General features: G+C 45.2%; 1 pseudogene; it reads right to left on the bottom strand.

Annotated features, from left to right (window-relative positions):
* Positions 1-2,001: 2,001 nt before the first annotated feature.
* On the bottom strand, positions 2,002-5,511 carry LOC100591770 (annotated as a pseudogene).
* Positions 5,512-6,000: the final 489 nt, after the last annotated feature.

The following is a 6,000-nucleotide window of genomic DNA, read 5'->3' as shown; positions in this document are numbered from 1 at the left end:
ACATTTTTACCTTTTGTTGCCTCAGATTCCTCATCTATAAAATGGGGCTAACAATGGTACTTTCTTCACGGGCTTTTTGTGAGGATTACATGGAATAATGTATACATGAAAGGCTTGGCAACAGACAAAAATGCTCTCGAAGCTCTTTTTACTATTATCCTTCCTTTTTTTTTTTTTTTTTTTTTTTTTGAGATGGAGTCTTGCTGTGTCACCCAGGCTGGAATGCAATGGCATGATCTCGGCTCACTGCAAGCTCTGCCTCCTGGGTTCACGCCATTCTCCTGCCTCAGCCTCCCAAGTAGCTGGGACTATAGGCACCTGCCACCACACCCGGCTAATTTTTTGTATTTTTAGTAGAGACGGGGTTTCACCAGGTAAGCCAGGATGGTCTTAATCTCCTGACCTCGTGATCTGCCTGCCTCAGCCTCCCAAAGTGCTGGGATTACAGGCATGAGCCACCATGCCCGCCCTATCCTCCCATATTTTTTGCTATGCATAGATACATTTAAAATAAAATCAGATTGTACCATGTATATTGATATGATTGATATGTTTTCCACTTACTAATATATAACAAATATCTTTTAAAAACAATCACATAGTAATCTATTTTTTGGACATGCCAAAATACATTTAACCGATATCTTATTTATTTATTTTTTTGAGATGGAGTCTCACTCTGTTGCCCAGGCTGGAGTTCAGTGGTGCGATCTCAGCTCACAGCAACCTCCGCCTGTAGGGTTTAAGCAATTCTTCTGCCTCAGCCTCCCAAGTAGCTAAGACTACAGGCATGTACCACCATGCCTGGCTAATTTTTTGTATTTTTAGTAGAGACGGGGTTTCACCATGCTGGCCAGGCTGGTCTCAAACTCCTGACCTTGTGATCCGCCCGCCTCAACCTCTCAGAGTGCTGGGATTACAGGCGCAAGCCACCGTGCCCAGCCATATCTTATTTTTTCAATGTTTTTATGTTAATAATCTGAGTTAACATTTAGTTGTTGGGTTTCTTTTTTACTGAATTAGTTTTAATATTTTAAAAAGTAGTAATAATTTAAGTGACTGGATTTTGATTTTTTTTTATGCTTTTTGCTCTTTTTCTTAGTAGCAGAGAGAATTTCCATTTTTTAGTGGAAATTTACAGAATATGACTGTGATACTTCCACTTTATAGAGTCTTTAAGTAGGCAGATTAATACTTTACAAACAAAAACCACCAGCCTGAAACCTAGCCTGTGACCCTTCCTAGTTCATCTACTGCTGAGCTTCCTGCCCTGCCAAGACTCTCTCCCAGCTCCCTCCCACCCCACTTTGGCTGTCTCTTGCTAGCCCACTGCCTTTCTTATCTCTGGTCCGAAGAATAAGCTGGTTATGCCATCACATGCTTCCCAATGGGGCTAGGCTGTCATGCATCACTGCTCACAGCTTTGCCAGTGCAAGTTCAGCCAAGAAGTGATCTAATTCCAGAGTGAGCTGAACCACAAAGTCCCCCAGAGGTAAGTAACCATGACCAACAGATTCATTTGGGCTGCCAAGTTCTCACTTCTTTGTTTTTTGTTGGGAAGGGGTTTATTATTATGACTTACAAGTGTCATTTTAGAAACATTAGTCCATTTAAACCACGTAGAAATAAGTTTTTGAAAAGTCTGAAAAACAGAACATATTTTAAACATGTTTTTTGTTTTTGTTTTTTTTGAGACGGAGTCTCACTGTCACCCAAGCTGCAGTATAATGGTGCGATCTCGGCTCACTGCAACCTCCACCTTGTCAGCGTCCCAAGTAGCTAGGATTACAAGCATCTGCCACCAAGCCCAGCTAATTTTTGTATTTTTAGTAGGGACAGGGTTTCACCATGCTGGTCAGGCTGGTCTCGAACTCTTGACCTCAGGTGATCCACCCGCCTTGGCCTCCCAAAATGCTGGGATTACAGGCATGTGCCATCACGCCCAGCCATAAACATGTTTAAGTAGATAGATTATCTGAAATTCCAGATTGTTCAGTCATTTCATTGTTGTGCTATGACAGCCAAGTAATCCTTAACTTCAGTTGGAGTAATCTTCCAAATCAGCTTCACTGCAGATTCCAACTTCTATGTTATCCTCTGTCATTTGCCCTTCAAAGCTTTCCTTGAGGTGTTAAGATGGCTGTATTGAAAAAAAGAATCAAACTGTAAAATAGTAAAATATTTGAAGAGATTTATTCTGAGCCAAATATGAGTGACCAGGACCCATGACACAGCCCTAGGAGGTCCTGAGAACATGTGCCCATGGTGCAGCTTGGTTTTATACCTTTTAGGGAGACATGAGACTTCAGTCAAATACATTTAAGAAATACATTGGTTTGGTCCAGAAAGGCAGGACAACTTGAAGGTTGGGGTGATGGACTTCCAGTTATAGGTAGATTTAAAATTTTCTGGTTGAAAATTGGTTGAGTTTATCTAAAGACCTGGGATCAATAGAAACGAAGCGTCTGGATTGTAGAAGAGGTTGTGGAGACCAAAGTTTTATCATGCAGATGAAACCTCCAGGTAGTAGGCTTCAGAGAGAATAGACTCTAAATGCTTCTTATCAAACTCAGGGTCTGTATTGATGTTAATGCCACAGAGGTATAATGAGGCCTGTCTGACCCCGACTTTCCATCATGGCCTGAAGCAGTCTTTCAGGTTAGGAGTGCCCTGACAGAGGAAGAAGTCCATTCAGATGGTTGGGGGGGCCTCAAAATTTTATTTTTGGTTTACAGCTATATGAATGCCATCTTCAAGCTCCAGATCTTCATTATATCTTTTCTCAGCATTTTCCCATTCACATGGTTCTTTGCTGTGGTTTTCCAGCAAAGTAAGCTCTGGATGGATCTGACTGAAATAAACATGGTCATCCCTCATTCCAACCACAGATAAACAACTCCAGATGGACAAACACCACTTGAGTGAGTGTGTTCTTGGGTTACAGAAACTACTCTCTGTACCAGCCAAGCTATGGAAATGGTTTCTTGGTGATGTAGGATTTTTCTTCTTGGTCACTTTGCAGGCCAGGGGATCCTCAGCTGGCGACACCCCTCCCGGCCCTCACTTGGCCACACTGGCATGCCCCAGCTTGCGTGTGTTATAGCTTGTACCTGTGTTTGGCAGTTCTCGAGGTCTTGTACTGCACCCAAGAAGAATGAGGATATGCTGGATATTGAAGGGTGAGGAGGGTGGAAAAGAATTTTATTGAGTGATGGAACAGCTCCCAGTGGAGAGAGGATGCGGGGGGTGGTCCCCCACCTCACCATTGGGTGGTTCTCTCCTCCCTGTGTGGCTGGGTCCAGGGCTTTTTATGGGCTCAGAATAGGGGTGGGGCCCACTGTAGGTAGTATTGGAAAAGGCAACATTCAATTGGTTAAAAGGCATTATTCAGAAAGAATCAATTGGGAAGGGCAGGCAAACAGGAACAAAAGTTCTCACTCAGTCTCAGGTTTAATCCAGGGCCAGCAGTCTGGTCTTTCAGGCTTCAGGCTGTTTTTGGCTTGAAGGTGGGATTTTACTGGGGTTTGTATCCCCAGGTCCTGGCGACCTCAGCAGGGTGCCACCCATTGGTGCCAATGTGGCTTTTACCCATGTTAACAGGGAGGCCTAGTGGGTAGGAATTATCCGCATTCACCTACACATTGTCCTGTCCTCCCTCCTCTTGGTAATCTCATCTATTCCATGGATGCTAGCATGACCTTTATCCATGAAATGGGTTGGGGGAGCTAACCAGCAGGAATTAGTCATGCTCACCTGCGCTGTGCCCCTTGACTTCTGTTATCGCCTGCCTTTGGATCACTCTGATATAGTTTTCCTTTCTAGGAATTCAACCTGAAGCTCCAAATTGAGTTTGGGGCAAGAAGCTGCCTCAAGAGGGTTCGTGGATGCATTAAATTAAGTCCTACATGGCCCTCACCAGACTGCAGCCATCAGCCAGTGGGGCTGCTCCTTCACTGCTTCCTTATCATAAGCCCAATGCTAAGGTAAAGCATGGAACTGAGTCTTCCTCAAACAAGGGAGTGAAAGGAGAATTGGGGTCCTGGCCTAGTAAGATGCCTTTCAAAAGGAAAAAATCCTCTAGCATAGAAAAAGCTCCCTGTATTTGCGGGACTGTGTTAACTCCTGACATGGTGGAGAAAAGAAAAAAACAGCTTAAGTGCAGGGTGGGGAAGGTGCCTGGGGGAAAAAGCCTCTTGATCTATGCAATTGAGTTCCTCCAAAAGGGAGAGAAATTCTTAATCTGTGCTTCCTCTTTGCCGCTAAGAATAGACAGAAACTGCATTGTTCTGAATTGCATATCTGATGGCTGGGCCAAACGCTCTTTCCACCTAGTAATATCTCTAGTTTGCAACAACACTCTTAACATTGTAAGGGAGATAGTGCTATGACATCTGTGAAAAAAAAAGAAGGAAAATGCTATAGGAAAGACTGGATTGGAATGAGGCTGACATTCCCAACCCCAGAGATGACGGAGGTGGGGGTGTCGGGGTCCTCTCCAGCATCCTGTCCTCTTAGTTGCGCCATTGCTCTTAATTGGCTCACCAGAGGTTTGGTGCTTCATCTGCCTTCAGAAAAGAGTCTGAGGACAAGAAGCCTCGGAAAAAAGTGAAGTGTCTACGTCCGCATTTACTCACCCTTCAGGTATCCTGGGTGATTCCCCAAAATGATGTAGGATTTTTCTTTTCAGTCAGTTTGCAAGCCAGGGACCCCCAGCTGGTGATGCCCCACCCGGGCCTTGCTCAGCCACACTGGCATGCCCCAGCTCGCCTGTGTTATAGCTTGTACCTGCGTTCGGCGGTTCCTGAGCTCTTGTACTGTGCCCAGGGAGAGGGGAGAATAATTATATTGAGCAACTGAACAGCTCTCAGTGGAGAGGAGACGTGGTGGGTGGTCCCCCAGCCCTGCAGTCGGGGGGTTCTCTCCTCCCCACATGGTCAGGTCCAGTGCCTTTTATGAGTTCAGAATAGGGGTGGGGCAGGCCATAGGTAGTATTGGAAAAGGCAACATTTGATTGGTTAAAAGGCATTATTCAGAAAGAATCGATTGGGAAAGGGCAGGCAAACAAGAACAGAAGTTTTCACTCTGAGTTGTGGGTTTCATCTGGGACCAGCAGTCTGGTCTGTCAACCTTCAGGCTGTTTTTGGCTTGAAGGTGGGGTTTCATTGGGGACCCGCGCCTATCTGCCTATCTGCATTTGGCTGCTTCCTGTCGTTATCATTGGTACACAGATATTACAGTATTGCTGAGCTGTTTTTGAATCCCATGCACAAGCACTCTGATCTGGATCCGCGCCACTGTGCACCAAACCACTAGGCTTGGTAATGGGTTCTACTTTGTGTGCACTTTGCTCATCATACAGAATGGATTTCTGTGTCTTCTCAGTGCATTTGCAGCTGTAATTCCCACTGAAGGGGCTCCTCCCACTACAGCAGCTAAAGCATATTCAGTCTGGACGAGTGTACCAGATGGGCTGAGTGTAGTCAGCAAGAAGCTGTACCTGTGCTCTGCCATCTTTACCTGGAGAGCCAAAGCACATCCCCTCACTTTTCTTCTCTGGCTCCCAACCTGACTTTAACTGTGTTTTCCCTCTGTGCCTCTGTGCAAAATACCAAACACAAGTACTGGAGATCCAATTCCAGACTGGCGGTGTGAGAAGTTTCTCGGACCTGCTTCCCAGTGAAACATCAGTAATTGGTGAAAATTATTAAGAAAAAAACCCCAACACTTAGAGTCACTGGAGATTGTCCAGAGGACATACAGCAAATGAATAAGTATTTATTCAAGTAAATCTACTAAATTTTGGACAGTGAGAGTCTGCGACACTTGATCTGCTCCCTGCCTCCCACTACCCTCAAACTCCATGTGATGGAAGATCCACTGCAGGTTGGGTGGCCAAGAATATGGAGCCCCAGCTCCCAGTCTCTCCCAGAGTTCAGGCTGCCGGCGTTTCTCTCATCCCCTTCTCCATGTGGCAGAGGCTAAATTCTCAGTGAGTACAGC

Source organism: Nomascus leucogenys, chromosome 16 (assembly GCF_006542625.1).
Source record: "Nomascus leucogenys isolate Asia chromosome 16, Asia_NLE_v1, whole genome shotgun sequence".
Taxonomy (NCBI): Eukaryota; Metazoa; Chordata; class Mammalia; order Primates; family Hylobatidae; genus Nomascus; species Nomascus leucogenys.
Note: the sequence above shows the minus strand (reverse complement) of the source record. Positions and strands in the feature narration are given on the sequence as shown.